Source organism: Conger conger, chromosome 8, assembly GCF_963514075.1.
Source record: "Conger conger chromosome 8, fConCon1.1, whole genome shotgun sequence".
Lineage (NCBI taxonomy): Eukaryota > Metazoa > Chordata > Actinopteri > Anguilliformes > Congridae > Conger > Conger conger.
Window position 1 is genome coordinate 50,008,093 of NC_083767.1, and position 18,468 is coordinate 50,026,560.

Genomic DNA, 18,468 nt, shown 5'->3' on the forward strand with positions numbered 1-18,468 from the left:
CGGGAGCCTGCAGCTTCCAGAAACTTCATCTCTCTTTAGTTCTCTCTCTCATTGCATTCTCCACCCTTGATGTGGCAGATAACTGCTTTTGGTTCAATTTGATCCCACATTTCTGATCTCCCTCCATCCTGTGAGCCACAGGAACCAAAGGGCCCTTGCTCAGTATTCATTCTCTGTGTCTCTTGTCATCTTCTCTTTATTTTTCCCCTTCTCCTTTTCCCCACCTCTTTCCTTAAAAATCCACTTTCAAAAGACTCCACTCTATACAAGCCTCCTTTAAATGAATGGCCTTTTTTGGCGGGGAGTCCTGAAAGCACCTTGGGACACTTGTTCATTAAACATGTCAGTGCCTTTTTTATGCAGCAGGGATGGTCGTGTGCAACATTAATTCAAGCATCTCACTGTCTCGTTCTTTCCCCCTCTCTTCTCTCTCTCTCTCACTCTCTTAGAAGAGGGCAATATCCTACTCTCGGTTTGCTGGGTGGTTCAGGAACATATGGTCTTGGGGGGCAGGGGCGGGGGGGAGAGGAGCAGTAAATGGCAGAGTACACAATGCTCAAACACATTTTCCTAAACTCATGCATATGCTATGCCCTTTTATATGTTCTCTGCACCAAAGTCTCCTTAACAAGCTCCTATCTGCATTTTCTTCTTTGAACAGTACTGTGTACACACGTTCCACAATGTGAAGCACTAATGGGAACAGAAGGGATATGTGCTCCAGGGTGTCGCTGTCTGTGTAACCAGTGTGACCTTGGTCCTGCGGGTTCCCTTTGGGACCAGCCATGTCTACAGCACTGTTAAACAAGCCCGATCGAGGGGCAATGACACCTGTGAACAGAGGCTGCTTTGCATGCCAGCACAAGATGCTAAATATTGCATCATCCTTCTTTTGACTCGTCCACTTTCACATTTCCTTTGCTTACTATTGCCTATGCATCCCTGGCATCTTTCTAGATTTCTCTGCGTCATGGTTCTCATCTGGCACAGACATCCCTGGGCGTGTGTGTGTGTGTGTGTGTGTGAGCGTGTGTCTGTGCGTGTGTGTGTGTGTGTCTGAGCATGTGTGTGTGAATGTGTGTCTGTGTGTGCGTGTGTGTGTGTGTGTGTGTGTGTGTGAGCATGTGTGTATGTGTGTGAATGTGTGTGCATGTGTGTGTGTGTATGTGTGTGAATGTGTGTGCATGTGTGTGTGAGTGTCTGTGAGTGTGAGTGTGTGTGTGAGCGTGTGTGTGTGTGTGTGTGTGTGTGTGCATTTGTGTGTGTGCGTGTGTGTGAGCGTGTGTTTGTGTGTGTGTGTGTTCGAGTGGATTTCCACAGCTCAGAAACCTAAGGTGGATATGGAGGATTCCATTGTTGATGATGGAAGCTCATTAACATTGTCAGTCGCACTGATTACCCCCGACTCCCCACTGCTCAACTCTCTCCTCTCACTCCTCTCTTCCCTTAATGGGAAATGTCACTTGGTGTCAGCGCATCCTGTCTCTGTCAAAATAGAAAATGTCACTCTCTTCATCAGATACACAATGACTCAATAGACTGGGACCGTGAACCCAAATGAGCCAATGGATGCACTGAGTAGGGCGCCCAAGTGCACATTCCAATCTAATGCGCATCACATAGACAAACAACAACTCGATGGGTCCATTTAGCACTCCATGTAGATGTACATGCAGCTGGATAGGATATACAGTACTGTGACCCATGAGAAGACATTTAGCAGTCAACAGGTCAAGCTTTAAGTGTAAACAAAAATCTTATTCAAGCCAGTTTAAACAGATAGCAATGCCTGGAAAGCCATAGGGTGCTATACAGTACAAGAGCGTTCCTCTTTCTTTCACCCCAGTTTGGAACTGTAGTAATCCAATGCACTCACCTGCAAGCCTCATTTCCCATGTTCTCACTCTTGCGACTACCGGAGGAGATCAGATGATGGGTGAATCTGTCACTGGCAACAATGAATAGCCTGTGGGCATCTAGCACATAATTGGGTTGATTTAATGCAGCAGTAGCCCAAGGGACCTCGGTCAACTTCATGCGAGTGGCCACTAGATTTAATATTTTAATAGTTGAGCCAATCAGAGAACAGAAGGCTCTAACTAGGGGGCAATTACATTAGGAACAGTACAAGCTGTCCTTTCTGCATTAACACGTTAAAAATAAAGGAAGCAGCTGTGGACCATATCAATCAACAAGCTTAAAATGCGCAGGGTTTACACAGGATGTTGACTGAAATGTAAACAGCGGTGGCTGGCCTTGTATTTGAGCTATGTTGTTAAAGAGACCTTTCTGACAAGTGAAATAGTAAAGACCACTTTATGTGCCCTGCCTGCACTGCAAGGAGTGGAATTATGTACCAGGAATCACCAATTCTGGCACACCAGATGCCATCAGTCCTTCTGGAGGAGAAATTCCCCCTTTCCCTTTCCAGTGATTGACCCTCACAGGGTCTCCCGATTGGTCAGGAGAGTTATTACCCACAGCTCTGTCCCCAACAAATCACGTGATTTGATCTGTACATTCTCACACCTTTTCACTCATGGGGGAACAGGGGGGTGGGCGCTATCTTGTTCCTTGTCGCTCCCAACAGATGCATTAGTGTACTAGCACGCCATGCAAATTACACCCTTTCTGCCAGAACACAAACACCATCCTGGCTGTCCTCTCCATCCCTCCGCCCTTCCCCCGATGACCCTGCCAGGCTCCCCCATAAATACTCTACCACTGAGCCACAACAAGCATCTCTGCATATGGAACAGCAGAGATCCTTGTTCCATACCTTACTGTTTACTGTTAAGCACTGATGAAAAAGAGGAAGCTGTCCTTGAGTGCACTCATTTATGGAGAAGTACAGGTGGAAAACAACAATACTCATTCAGCCAACACAGCTGCCTGTAGGGTGTATGGCTATATATGCGAGAAGTGCCTGTAAGAGGAGGGAGAAAGGGCGTTGAAATGTGTAGGCTACAGCATTGCTCAGAACCCTGTCCAAATATTACCCATGAGAGTGTTCTGGATAGAAGGAATAAAGTCCGCACACTGCTATTATTTTTTCCCACACAAGTTATTTTTATTCATGCAGGCATATTGAGGTATTGTTTAGGTCCACTCGAGTCTTTGTCACGTTCTTGCCAATATGACGTACAAGTTTCAGCTTGCGCTTGGTGACAAGCAGACAGAGATGCCGGGTCTTTCCGCAATGTCAGAACAAAGCCCAACTTTCCTGTGGCAGCTGATAGCAGAGTGTGGAATCCTGACTTCGCAGACAGAACATTATTCCCCATGGCAAAAAAAGAACATCGCCTCACCACCCCCACCATCCATGTGTCTGGGGCCCACACACACCCATCCTAAGTGAAGGGATACCTTTCACAGGGGCAGACCTGTCCCGTCTTCAGCTGACGGTAAACTTCACGTCAGCGACCGTATGACTGACACATACAGGGTAAAACCGCATTCTTAATTGTCCTATAATGTAACTTTTAACAAAACAACTTAAACAAAAACAAATATGAGAGATAAGACAGACTGCAGTGCCTACACTATGTTATTAAGTAAGGCAATCTGGCTATTTAGTATTCACTGTGTCGAACCGTTGTTAAAATATCAAACACCATGAATGCTCATATGTAGCAGGTCCACCCCCAATTATAGAGGAAACTGTCAATAAAATCCAAGCAAATGATCAGACTGTAAAGATAGCTCAGACTATGAGGAATGGTCCACTGAGATTATGGATATAAATAGCAGTAATGGATTTAATCATCTGCAAATATGCATTTTTGCAGACATACAAGACAATATAAAGTAGCAGCTGTTTTGTTTACAGTAGGGTTTGTACCAACAGTTGATTATCATATTAAATGCATTCCCTTATTCCCTCTCATATTAACCACAAATATGCAAACACAATATAAGTTATGTGCTTAATGGATTGGAATACATGTGAACGATTTCTTTTTTGGATTTTCCTGCATATCCAATGTGTACTCAACTTTTCTTTTCTTTTTTTTGGTTCTACAATGGTCCTTTAAATATTTCTAGTGCATATAGTGTGAAACATTGCAATTAAACTTCCAACTGATTAAAGGACAAAGCAAATTATACACTGCATATGACGCAGTCATACTGATACTATATTAATGACATAGTTCAAAATTGAAGAGCAATATATTCCACATATTTTAGCTTCATATATTTGCATATATTATCACAATTTTACATATATTTGCATATATGTTTTTCATAAGGGCAGCTCATCTCATGACCTATGGCTGTTTACAATATAAATAACTATATAATGAGACGGACTACTGGATTCCAGATGCAATTGCTTCAGAATTTTAAGAACAAAATAAAGAATGAGGAAAGGAAAATGACACCAGAGGTCATGAATGACCTTCTGAATCTGCATATAGCAGTAAACCTTCCCCTTCCCCCCAGACACACAAAGGCACGCTGACACGCCCGTACACACACATGCACACATTCAGTCCTCGTATGTTTACGTCAGATGCCCAGTTTCACCATGTTCTTTCATTATTTATTTATTTATTTCAAAAAGGAGAAGTAACCATGCTCTTTATCTCACACACAGTTTGACTACTTGGTTAACAGTACCAGAGTAAAAATCAGCATTATGTTGCTCTAGTTCTAGTTCTGGGGGAAAAAACAATTCTTATGAAATGATCATTACTATAACCGCACACTGCCCTCTACTGGTGCAAAAGCAATCCCCTGTGGATGTGAGGAGTAGTGCTTCTCCTCAGCCCAAGATGTGCACATGAATCTAACCACAGCCTGTTCCATCCTGCCACCTATTGTACGCAGCAAGTCAAGGGTAAGAATATATGAATGTGCTGTTAATAGACTACTCATCCAGAGCACACCCCCGCCCCCTTTAACTCAGTGTGTGTGTGTGTGATATTCACACACACACACCCCTTCATACACACACACCACCTCCCATTGCAGCGCTGATGAAAAGAGTGGATGGGATGCCACATTATTAGCGCACTGCATTCCATCTCCATGGCAATCCCTGCAGTATGGCACCCAGGACATGGCATACAGGGAGATTAGTGGAGGGGGGGGGGGGGGGGGTCAAACAAAATGAAAAGAGGAGGAGCCTGGAAACATATAGAGACACTTTGCCAACCTCATTTCCTTTACCTTTGGTATAGGTCTTCCAGACCTCTTCATTGACAATATAAACAATTTCAGCAGCTCACAGTCAGTATCCTTACAAGAACAGACGTCCTGTTTAGTATGAAGAAGGCCTATGCCTTATCCATTGGGAGCATTCACTTCAAATGCACAGCTGGAAACTATACAGACCGTGTAGATGAAAAATGAATGCCAGGTAAACAGGGCTGTTGCTTTGTTCCCCCTGAGAGAGCTGCACTGGATCAGATATAAAAAAGACAACAGCAACCATAAAAGAGATGTCAAAGTTGATTATCCAAGAGAATGTAGAAATGCTGTTTTTGGCAGTGGAAACAGCAAAGCCTTTAATCTTATAAAATACTGGTATTCAAAAATGACTAATCGTTGACCCGAGAGAGAGACAGAGATAGAGAGAGAGGGGGGGAGAGAGAGAGAGGGAGGGAGGGAGGAGAGAGTGAGAGACAGAGAGAGAGAGAGAGAGAGAGAGAGAGAGAGAGAGAGAGAGAGAGAGAGACATGTTCCTGGGCTACACTCGTATTGATTCATAAATCATGTGAGGTCACGGTAGCACCGTGACCTCATCATACAATCATAGTTGTTTTTTTTCTTATTTAATAGTTTTGATCCCAGCCATTTCTGTACACTGAGATTTTTCTGGACTGTGGGTCAAATTATTACAAGCTTGCATTTATAGAATGTACACCACAGTAACATTGTCCTGTGGTGTTAATCAATCTTGAACACAACAGCACTGGCATGGCTCTTGGATTTTGTTTTAGCAGCTAGAATGATTTGATTGGCATCCAAAGGCTGAGTACAATATCCCCACCGGAGGACACTCCATGCCAAGTAATTGCCCCAATGGGAAGAGAACAGACCCTACTGGCCAAAGCATGTCTTTCCAGGAGAGACTCATTCTCATGGCCAGCACAGAGAAAGCGCTGCTCTTGCTCCACCTCCACCATGGGACCCCCTTCAACTGGTAAGTGCAAAAAGTCTTAATAACCATACACATGGCTGCCAACTAACATGGCTGAATTAGTTGTGGCAAACTGGGAAGTTGTGACAGGCATGGAAGTATTACTAATTTGTTTGTTTTAGTGAGGAAACTCAATCATTTGGCGACATGGCTTGGTGACATGGCTCAGGCAGTAAGAGCAGTCGTCTGGCAGTCGGAGGGTTGCCGGTTCAATCCCCCGCCTGGGCTGTGTCGAAGTGTCCCTGAGCAAGACACCTAACCCCCAAATGCTTCTGATGAGCTGGTCGGCGCCTTGCATGGCAGACAAAAGCCGTCGGTGTGTGAGTGTGTGTATGAATGGGTGAATGAGAAGCATCAATTGTACAGCGCTTGGGATTAAGGTGCTATATCAATTTTCTTCCTTCTACACATTTTCTACACAAAATCTTTGGAACCTGTAGGTGCAATACTTTTTTTTTACCTGCTGCTCATAATCAAAGATTGTTTTGATGATAATGTAACTTGAAAAAATGATTTATAATTGAAGTTTAATATTGTGAAAAGATTCCAGATGATGAATCCACTCAATATTACAACAGTCATTTCCCGCCCACTGCTGTACAAACACAATCAAAGTGCCAAGAAGCCAGAGATGTGATCCATTATCCAATAGAGCTGCTCTCAGACAAGCTTCAGTCAGGCGTCATCTTTCTATTCTGTTTCTGTTTCTTTGTTTTTTATACATCAGATTTAATCACACACTGAAACTGGAACTGTCTGGACTAAAAGTGCAAACATTTAATCGGCCTCCGTGTTCAGAGCAGTGCAGAGGTTGTCCATGCAGTTTCTCTGAAGCTACCAGGAGGGCCTGGTCTGACAGTAGTGCACATCACCACAGGCAATGCTAACTGCTGCAACACGGGATATAAAACACAGCATGTCTATCCCAATTTTGTACATCTCTGAGAATGTGCATACATTATCTGCTTAGGTCACTGTGAAGTGTGAGTAATCTGTCAGTTTGGAGTGATACATGCACACATACACGCATGCACACACACACTCACATACATGCACACGTTCAGTTGTTGTATGTTTACATGTAAAAATGTTTCACATGTAAGAGAATGTGCATAAACGATCTGCTGTGTAAGTTCTGAGTAATCTGTCAGTGAGAAGTCGTACACCTTCATCTTCCTTCCACTGACTGTCAGTGTCACTCCTCTCCCTCATACTCGAACATGGTGTAGGAATTGGGGCAGCGACATGACAGAGGGGGTCACGGGTTCAAATCGTGAGCGGAGTGCTTCAGCTGGATAGATGCTCTTGGCAATGTAAAAAGGAAAACAAATGTACCTGCAAGTCGCTTTACTCTTTCCTGGCCCCTACCCAAGAGGAGTCGGCTTTAAGCTCCCTTCCCAGTCCTGGGTGATGAGATGAGAGACAGTCAGATTGCATCGCCATGTGCCTGCGCTTCTCAGCACCATAGTAAATTAGGCGTCAGACCGTAGGGACAGTAATTGAGGTATAGGAATGCGGGGCCAACTGCGTGATACAATTTGAACGAGTTGACAAGTGGACATATTTTGCATTCCAATTCGTCCCAGCCTCTCCTCACCAATTTCACGGAGAAGTCTTTTTTTTTTTTCCGCGGTGAGAAACGCCCGTTAAGCGGCGAGGATGCTCGCGCACTTCATCACCGCCGCTGCTTAATGGCTTCCTTTTTCAGCGGCTGAAAATGTTTTGCTCTCTAAACAGGAGAAAGAGAGGGGGGAGGGAAAATCCAATTCACATGCTAAACTCTATGGGTCTGACAGCGTTTCCTTTTTAAAAATGTAATTTCATTTCCTTTCTGTTGCAGGGGCAGCAGGGGGCACTGGAGCGTGGAGAGCAGGTCCGGGCGGACCCGCCAGCCCCGCGAGCAGCTCGCGGTCCAAACCCGCTATCTATTAAAACAGGCGCACTTTTCCACCCGCACTAAAGGCGCGATTATACATTTATGAATGTGCGTTTTCTTCCGTATGTACGTGTTTATTTATGGATGCGTTTATGCAGATACAGGAAGCGTGTGTTCATTTATTTATTCAATAAAGTTTGTGTAATTCCTTTGGTTGGCAGGCACTCTTTCCAGAGTGCCATGGCATACAGTATGTATATTGTAAGCGTAGTACACTTGAATGGGACATGCAGACTACCATTAAAAAAGTGCTTCCATTCCACTATGCAGCCCTTTGCACTGTACCAAGTAGCGCTGATAAGTAAACACCAGGGGAAAAGTCACATGCCTTCCTTTCCCTCACACATCCTGTAAACTTTGTTTCTGACATTTTGCAGTTCTTTGCAGTTCAAGCATTGTTCAAAATGACTTCAGGAACAGGTGGATACAAGCGTGGTCCTGAAGCCACCTTGCGGCTGGAGCAACAAAGCAAGGCTGAGTCCTGACTGGCCAGCCTCAGTGCTGCTCGCTAAGACAAAACCCCCTCCTACACAATGGCCAGAGCCCAGGGGACATACAGGCGTATTATTCCTGCTTCACTGAGCTACAGAGCAAATCAAACTGGGGGTCAAACTGATTTCTCTGGCTTTAACAGCTCGTAGCTTTCCCTGACCTGATCTCTCCTACACCGCCTTGTGTGTGCGTGTGTGTGTGTCTGCGTGTCTCTGTATGCGCATTTGTTGTAAAGCATTTGTTACACAGTAGATACAGAAACAAAGAGTGGGATGTAAGCTTGGACACTTCCTGATCAAATTGCATGAATCTCAAAAAAACATTTTTAAGAATTGGTTTCTTATTTTTCCAGTTTTTCTCCCAATTTAGAAGCCAGATTCCAAGGCGCCCAGGGTGCTATTGTATGCAGCAATCTCACTAACCCGCCTTGCCTCCTCCTATTATATCACTCCATGTGATGTGGGCAGGCCAAACTCAGCTTTGGCACGACCGGGAAACGAACCCCGGTCCTCGGTGTGCAATGGCAACAAACTGATGCCAGTATCCGTTACGTTAGCCGTGCGCCACCACAACTCAAAACTGCATGAATCTCTAAATGAAAAAAACATTAAAACAACCTCTACAGGGCTCAAATTTAAACAGATTTCTGCAAGTGTTAATGCAAATGATTAATTATTTGCTGACTTTAACAGTTTGAAAAATAAATTATGTTCAAACCTTAGGCACCCTTCTAGCAGACCCATTAAAAGATAAGTTCAGTGTTTTTTAAACCAGGCTCTATTTTCAGATAATCTGGGATGATAGAGAACAGCACAAACTGAGTTTGATAACCCTTTACCGCATACTCAGATATGGTTCCAATTGTAATACATTTTTGCAGTCCTCAAAAGCTATGATAAATGTATTTTTTAGAAAATGGGAATCACACAGTATTTTCTTTGTGGTCTTGAGTTCAGAAACAATTTAGAACAACAGCAATGTTCTATTTGAGTTTGAACTATTTTTTCCTCAAAGCAAGCACTACCCTCCTAACCAGCTGTAAACTTCTGCACTCTAGCTAGACATTGTAGGGGCAGTGCTGAAAATGGAAAAAACACTGCTTACTTACTGTACCAGCCTGTGTACTTCGTGGTCTTGAATTAACAACACAGTTTACAAATGATATAAGAGTATTAGCTGTCCAGCTAACTAGCACATGGCAGAAAATGGTAAATAATTGTGCTGTTCCCAATTGTGGCAACATAATTAATTATGGCTGTAAGCTGACTGTTCATAAGCTTTGTCTCTATGACCATGATAGACTGGGGCTCTGTTTGGTTCTTATACAGGTGGCTACACTATAATTACCAACCATTCCATAATTGGAAATAAATCTTTCCACACCCACCCTTATAACCTATCAATCCAAGATCATTGTTTGGCTGACCATCTGGTGAGTGGTGATCATCTCATGATAGAGGTAATTATTTGCAACCAACAAAGGATTGGAGTGTGTCGGACAGACTCCTGGTGCAGCACCACCAGACACTGGAGTTGGGGAATGTCATATAGATGGCTAACTGCACAGATGGAGCCACAAGAGCCAGAAGAATGCCACTGCCCAGCCCTGTAACTATTGATAGATCTGTTTATGACCATCTTTTTCAGGAGAACAGACCCTTCGAACCTCAGGGTGTTGGGCTTGCTCTCAACAACTCTCCTGTAAGCAGTTCAGTTGACCGAGGAATTGAAAATAAAGAGAATTGACTCTTACAAAGTAAGGGAAGTCTTTAAGAAAATATCTAAACTAGTTATAGTGTGGAATTTCAACTGTCAGAAACATCAATAAGAAATGGAAGTTAGTGGGAAAGCAAAGCAACATCTGGAAAACCTCAGATAGAATGGCTTGTATAGTGGTGAGGTATGCAAAGCAAAAAAAGTATCACTGGAAAGGACCTTCAGAAAGGCTTAGTGTCACCAGTAGTGGTGCACCAGGCCACTGGGCAGTGTTGCTCACACAAAAATGATGGAAGAGCTGTCAGAAGCAAACCTTTCCTGCTATCTCACCATAAAAGTAAATATCTGAAGTATGCAATACCACACTTACATAAGCCAGAGACATTTTGTAATAAAAATCTTTGAAACAAAAATGTAACTTTTTGGCCACAATCACAAAAGATACACAAAAGCGGGGAAGCGTTTGAAGAAAGGAACACCTTGCCAACCATTGCCAAGCATGGGGGTGGATCTATTTTCCTTTGGGGCTGTGTGGCATCAAGTGGCACAGGAGATATTGTGCGGGTGGAAGGAGGAACAGTCTAACTAAATATCAATAAATCGTAGAAGCTAATGTCCCAGAGTCAGTGAAGAAATTGAAGCTGAGAAAAGTTTGGATATTTCTTCAAGAAACAACATTGTACCTTGAGCTGAATCCGTCTGCTCCGGGGGCAGGGGAGGAGAACGGGCACTGACCTGTGACTGGTGGGAGGACAGGAGTTTTATTTGGCATAGGCCTGACGTGTGGAGTTTTAAAACTATCTTTGTCCATATTGTGCAGAAGAGGCGTAAAGCTGAAGAGTAGCCACCTATAGCTGTGAAAAGCTCTCTAAATATGCATCAACAGAGCAAATCCATCTCGGCACAGCCTTATTAAAACCTACACCAGATTTAAGTTCAAAGGGATTAAGCTGTTTTATCCAGCCTTTTTACTTGTTTCAAGACTTGTTTTAACAAGCTTGTAAAATTGTATTTATTATTATTTTTTGCGGGGGTGGGGGGAGGGGGCAGGCAAGGTCATTATTAATCTATTTATAATGACATCGCCTGCTGAACTCCATGATATCATTTGCTTTGATGTTTGACAAAGAAATCTTTCAACTCTTTTCCCCAACTGCATGGGTGATTATCCTAGCGTCTCTCCCTCATGGCCATGGTTTTATTGGTCATGATGACTTGGCAACATGTGGAGAGATGGTTTCTGTGTAACCGGTAAATCATTTGATATGCATGGTTGGTCTCATTTTATAGAATTTCTAAAAAGAAGGAATAAGACCCCAAAAAAAGGCTTTCAATTCCCTCACTTTCAGAGCTTAGGGGAAAAACAAAGATTTCAGATTTGCGAATAGCGGTGGGAGCATAATGCACAGTGCACAGTTCCAGTAAGTCTCATCTTATTCCTGTCTTTGTTCATCATGTTGTCCTCAGCTTCATTGCAAGCAATGTGATGAATAATCATTAGACATTTTTTCCATTTCAATGCTTTACCCATTTGGATTAGCTTACCCATTATAACAAAGATTGCAATTAGGAGACTAAGTGGTGGAGTGTTGTGCATGGTTGCCTGCTTTTATTTCTCATTTATATCCCTGTGAACAGCTATATGACTGCAACATGAGCCTTGTGTTAGTTTGTTCATTTTTAGCAAGCTCAAGACAATTTAATATTTCTGCAATAATGAAATCTGCAAAATCCACAATGTTTATTAATCTGCACACCACAATCATCCGTTCCTTCAAACCGTTTGAAGCCGCACTGTTTGTATTTCATTGCATGTTGAGAAGTTAGCATACTGTAATGGTGTAATTTAAGGTTTTGAAAAAAGAACTATAAAAAGAAATTTTGTGGTATTAGTTTACTCCTCTTGAATGAAAGGATGTGATTAATTCCTCAAGTGGCATGTCATGTCTCATATAACATGTGCTTAAAATTGTGCTAATTATTGTTTTCTTTTTTAACCTTTTTAATGTATGTATGTTTTAGGTTCATAGTCTAATATTCTGATGAAGGCTAAGCCTGTAATAATAATAATGCAATTACTGAATCAATGTATTGCACACAGTCATGTACAGTAGCCAAATACTTCAAGCTCTGCATTGATTTGGGCTATTGATTTTAACATGTCCATCATGCTTATGAATATGGACTGCACTATTTTAAAAATCAGTTCAGTCCAAAGTGTAATGGAAATGTTATGCGTGGCTATATTTATCAAAATACGGTTTCCATATATATATATATTTATTTTTTATGGCTTCATCAGTCACACTCAGTGGCACTAATTACAGTATGGATATGACTGGAAGGCGAGAAGTATGAATGAACATTAGCTTTTTGTGAGCATGTTTGAAATTAATTTGGCACCCCAAGCCCCTGCAATCTGCAAAACAAGGAGGCGCACCAAAAACTGTTATGCACCACAAAGTTCATAATGAAATCAAGAATAAACCAGGAATTCCATTCAATTTGTGCAGTCACTCTCACACACATGCACATACACACACACACACACACACACACACACGCACACACACACACACACACACACACACAGACCTCTCCCCTTGGGTCTTTGGTGGCTTGATGAGTGAGAGACGGGAGACTATCATTAGAGTTCATTGTACAGGCATAAACATTCTCTGTCCCCTGTGGTGTTTTAATTGGAGCCAGCAGACACAAGCAAACACAGCCAGAGGATCAGGATGAAGGAGGGAGGGGGGCCATTTCGCACAACCGGAAGAGAGCGAGGAATCTAAACCTAGGCAACGAATCTCTTGTTCCGTACAGTATATAAGATTTAAAATGAACTGCAGCCTGAGAAAGAGATGGCTCCTTCTCCTGTTTGGACTGGTAATGTGTCCCTTTCAGGCACCTCACTTCATCTTTTTAGAGAAACATTGAAGGGCGACCAAGCCTGGGCCAAATCAGTGTCATCTGAACTCTGCCATTCCTCCCACCGCGAGTAACCCCCATCATCTGGCTCTGAAAAATGACCCCTGACCTCTGTGCTCACGCACAGCATTTGCGGTCTTCAGCAAAGACATGAACCATGCAGTGGAGAACCTGAGCTGGCACCGTATGGACAAATTGATCACAGAGGCAAGGGTACACGATGTCAGCAGCTTTGGGAACATCAGACAGTCAATTAAGGCAATTAAAGGCCCATCTGCAAACAGCGTCCCGACAGGAAGGTCCTTCTGAGAGAACCAGAGTTGCCATGCTTACAGAGTTTACGTATACTCAAGGGGCAGTTTGCTGTTTACAACTGCCATTTCAACAGTGCATTTCTGTTCAGTTGTGCACTACATTAATGAGGTTTCTACTGGAAAAAGATTAACCAGTTCAGGCAATGGCAGTCCACATAGACCAGCAGTCCCATCAGCCAGGGTCTTATTGCTAAATTATTTTCTTTACTGGAAAAATGTTTGAGAAGCTGTAAAGTTTGTAAAGCTTTTTAGCGCTTTATCGGATATGTTTAATACTTGTGACCCCAGTGCACTTTTAAAGCACACTATAGGGGAACAACCTCGAATGACAGAATAAGTTAGAGGGAAGCATATTCTTGTGTCTGACCAGTCTCTGAATAGATGTTTAGCTCTGTGCCCAGAGATGCACCACAAAGAGAGATGAGAATTTACAACCAGACAGAGCTGACTGCTTCATGACACTCTTTCACTTCTTTCAGGCTGAATAAAAATAACAGGCCAACTGCAGGGGAATAGCTTAAGGGATTTTCAACAGGCTTCAGTTGTTTTGCGATTTTTTGGTCTGTTACGACAGCAGCCGAACTGACGGCGTGTTTGGAATAACTGAATCTCCCCAGTGAAAGTCAGGTCATTACCACAGACTGTTCCAGCAGTAAATCTTTCTCCTTTTTTGTTTGAGGACTCCCGCACCAAACTCATTTAACGCTGCTCTTCACTCCCCTTCTTATTAAAGCAGGAGGTCCATCGTGAGACTGGCACTGAGCTTGCGGGAGTCTCCCAGGTGCCACTTCAGATCCTGATGTTCTGCGGGCGCAGGTGCTTCCTGTTGCTTCACGCACACTGAACTGTGGACCTCTGCAACTATGGAACTGACACACATCTGAACGGTGTTCTCTCTACAGTGAAGATAGCTACACTGAGGTCCAAAACCAATGGAAATAAACAAACAAATGTAATTATTTTAGGATAATACCTGGTTCGCTGTTCCAAATGTAATTGAGGATGAGATCGAATTGTACTCTTCCGGTCAGGGAAGCAAGCTTTACACCAGAAGAAGGAGGCTGATGTTATAAAGCACATCATGCTGAAAAAAATGGTGGGGGACATTTCATTTTATGGTGCTGTTTTTTATCTATTGGTCCTGGGGCTTTTTTGAAGGTCACTTGACCCATGAACTCCAGCCAGTGCAAGTATATTTTGGTCAAAAACCTAGTATATAGCTATGGTCCAATAACATCAAAAATGTTTAGCTCCAGATTTAAGACTAGCAGAGGTTGCTTTTTGCGGGGAACAAGCTGGAAGATGGAAGCACTTATTCCTGTCTGCAACATTCAAAGGAAGTCCACTCTGGTACTGAGGCTGTGAGGTGATGCTGTAAAGATAAAAAGGCCTTACACCATGCACAAGAAGCACAAGCTAAGAAGGTCAAGCTCACTGTACTCACGTATTGTGAGATTAATGGAAAGGAAGCTCACACCTGGCCACAAATTGATCTTTCTACATGAGAATCATCTCTAGCATACCTCAAAATCAACTAACCACAAAATTGTACAGAATTGGAAATAAATGAATGGTTAACTAACCACAAAATTACTGTCGCAGTGGCCATCTCTGAATTGAAGTGTCCAGTCTACGAAAACAGACCAAAAGATCAGAGCAATCTTAAAAGATTCTTCATGAAGAAATGGCCTAAAATAATTTTTTCTCTTAGCAATTATAACACCGTATCATTTTGTATCAAACAATTTAACTTACTACCTGTATTGTTTATTTTATACAGACTTTTTTGCTTACCTTATCAAGAGCACAAATAATCCAGGTCAGTATTAATTCAGGACATTAATTCTTATGTTATTTATAGTCTTAACTTGAAATTTCTGACATGGGGAATTATTGCTTAAAAGCAACAAGTGAAATTAAAACAGTGGGGATCCTAGTACAACCATTGTTCTGCCCCCTGTCCTTCAGGACTACCTTTCTCTCTGACGCCAGTGCCCTGATGTGTGCTCCAAGCTCCAGGCAATCCTGTCTTCTGGCACGGATCCATTGGAAAGAGGCCCTAGACCAGTCTTACTATTCCTCTCACATGTGAAAGGTCAACATGTCCCCTCAAGAATAAACCAGCGATTCAATGTGAAAGTCTTTGTGCAGCCTCTCTCTCTCTTCCTCTCTCTTTCTCTGTGCTCAGAATTGCCGGCTTTGAGAGCTTTTCACGTCCTCCTGCCCCCCACGACTGGCCTCTCTCTCCCTCACTCTGGACTTCGCTCATTTGCTTTTGCTGTTTGTCTTACTGTATAGGGGCCAGTCACATGACCATGCTTGCTTAGACAGTTTGTTTTGGAGAGTGTTTTTTTTTTTTCACGTTTGTATTCAATTTAATAACATGTACGTAGATATGAGTGTTTTTTCTGATTATTATAAGGGTCAACAGACGCACAATATCCTTGAAAAGCACTATCCTCATAATAAAAAATTGTCCATTGTTCCCGGTTGTTTTCAAACCAGTGTTCCAAGCAAATTCCCCCAAAAATGTTAAGATTACAAATATATAAATTCTTCTACCTTGAATGTAGGAATTAAGTAAATTCTTGTGGTCAAAGCATATAATGTTTTTACAAATTATTGTTTTCCAGATCCGCTAGCCACACCATTCATAACAAAGTTAATTTCACACCAATGATGGATTACCTTGCGGTTCACTTCTCCACTTAATTGCTATGTTTCTAATCTCTCGTATGTGCTGTCAAATTGAGGTCCACTGTGCATTGATTCTAAAGAAATTCCATTGTTCCCATCTCAGTTGATGCTGCAATGTGCAGAGGGGTCTTTTGTACACGGCCGGAATGCTGTTGCACTGGGAGACTGTTGGTTGGAGTCGAGTCGTTGTATAAGGGGTGGAAATAACTATGGCAACAAAACTGCAAGGTTTTCTCAACCTAAGCAATGTGACAATGCAGGTCCCCTTGGTTTCTTATTCTAGTCAGGCCTGACCCAAATTATACCGCTCTCAGAGAAAATACCCCTTTCTACCCCCTTTGCAACACATATGCACACATGCACGCACAGGCACACATTGCAATAACCATCAAAATGTGTTGGACTTCCTACACATATAATAAATACAAAAAATTCAAGCACACACAGATAATGTTCTTTTTGTGTGGACATGTTTGGAGAATGAGAAATAACATTGCTGGTTTAAGGCAGTACCAAGTTGTAGGGCATTTGGGGATATGTTTCGATATCCATTTTGCTATGATAAGATATACCACCACAAAATATGTAAACACCTGAGCCACTGTGATAATATGAGGCAGTGCTGCAAACAGTTTAGCTTAATCTTTTGTAATGAATACAGTCAAGCTTGAGGGATAGTTACGCATTTGATCTTCTTCCAGTCCCGGGGTTTCACTGATACAACAATAGCCAGAAAACGAAAATCAAAGACCAGCCATATTCATCTCCCACTGTCTGCTTGAATAGACATTTTGCTTTGCTCTGTTGTACATATAATGATTGTTGGGGCTGTTGTTGATTTGTGTTGTTGTTGTTTTTTCTTTTTGTTATTATCATTGCCCCTAGTCTTTAAGCAGAAACAAAACTAAAAAAAGTTTTGCTGTGAGCCTTTGTGCGGCAGCCCAAATCTGATTATGTGCAAAGGCTTGCCTGTCTGTCCCCAAACAATTATTAATTACAAGTTCACAAACAAATAAAATGAATGCCACTTGCATAAAGCTTGGCCTCAATATACCAACTTGCATTGTTCATAATTCAGGCAGTAAAGCCCAGCGGAATGCTGGGAGTCTTACACCACAGCAGCCAAATGTCCAGAGTTGCATAACAAAAAGGTAATTGGCAATTGCAGTACTGTACATGAAGACCCAGTAAATAATTTTAAATTTCATCCCTAAATTATCAGTAGCGTCAGCCATAATGTGCATGTAATTATCCCAGGCAGGAGGGGACAGAGTTTACGTTTTTCATTCTGTAGTATGGATTATTGTTCTATCCCTGTACCTCTCACCGCAGATTATAATTGGGAGGTATACCCAGGAGGGAGTGTGTCACAAACACTTGTAGATCAATGTGAAGACTGAAAGGGTCTCCGTTTCTGCCCAACACTTACTGCACTCCTCCTCCTGCTCCTCTTTCTTATTTGTCCTAATGATCTCTGGCTGTAGGCTTTGCAAGTGTGTCTATCGCGGCTCTGAAGCCAGCTCTGCGGAGCTGCAGCGAGACTGTGCTCCAGTTAGGCGCGGTTCCCTTCGCTCTCCCACACCACACACGGTACTTACTCTGGGCAAGGGAGTCCAGAAGTGATTCCGCACTTGCAGTAGTTTTCTTCTGCCGTCTGTCTCTATCTTCCTTCTGAAACCACTTCTGTTTAGATTTCTCTCTCTCGCGGTCCCTCTATCACTCACTCTCTCTTAGCCTCTTGCTCTCTGTCTCTGGTGCTGTTCCACGGGGCTGGGTGCACGGTGTCTGTTTTATTTTTTGTGCGTGTGTGGTGAAGACGCTGTGTGCTGAAAGCTCTTTTCCTGACTCGTGATCAGAAGCTCATTATCACAAGGTCACTCCAGGGACAGCCCGCTCAGCAGGGGAGCAGAGCAGAGAGGCTGAGGAGAGGAATGGGACCTTGGGGGGGAGGGGGGGGGGGGGGGCTCCGTACTGAGCAGGAGAGGGAAGAGGAAGAGTTGGAGCAAGGTTGGAAAAGATGTGGGGCAGAGAAAAACAGAAGGATAAAGAGCTGGAAGAGGAGAAGAGACAGGTGGGAAAGCCTATAGTATCAGTGCCAGTCAATCTGTTCAGTAAAGGGATTTGGCTGAGTTTGTATTTGTATGCATTCTATGTGATTTATGCACAGGAAATGTTGGGAGATCTCCTACAATAAAACAATGTGCCAGTAACAAAGCCTTGCATTGCACACAGCATTT

At 42.8% G+C, this 18,468-nt stretch overlaps 1 protein-coding gene across 2 annotated transcripts in view; it reads right to left on the reverse strand.

Moving 5' to 3' along the window:
* The window catches only part of ptn (pleiotrophin), a 36,204-nt gene extending 18,119 nt beyond the window's left edge, over positions 1–18,085 (reverse strand). The window contains exon 1 of one of the 2 annotated variants that reach the window (XM_061252277.1): positions 17,830–18,085. The gene's annotated coding sequence lies outside the window, so the exon portion shown is untranslated. Of the gene's footprint in view, positions 1–7,480; positions 7,500–17,829 lie in introns of those variants that run through there. The other variant, XM_061252278.1, reaches the window with a different exon arrangement.
* Between the last annotated feature and the right edge of the window lie 383 nt (positions 18,086–18,468).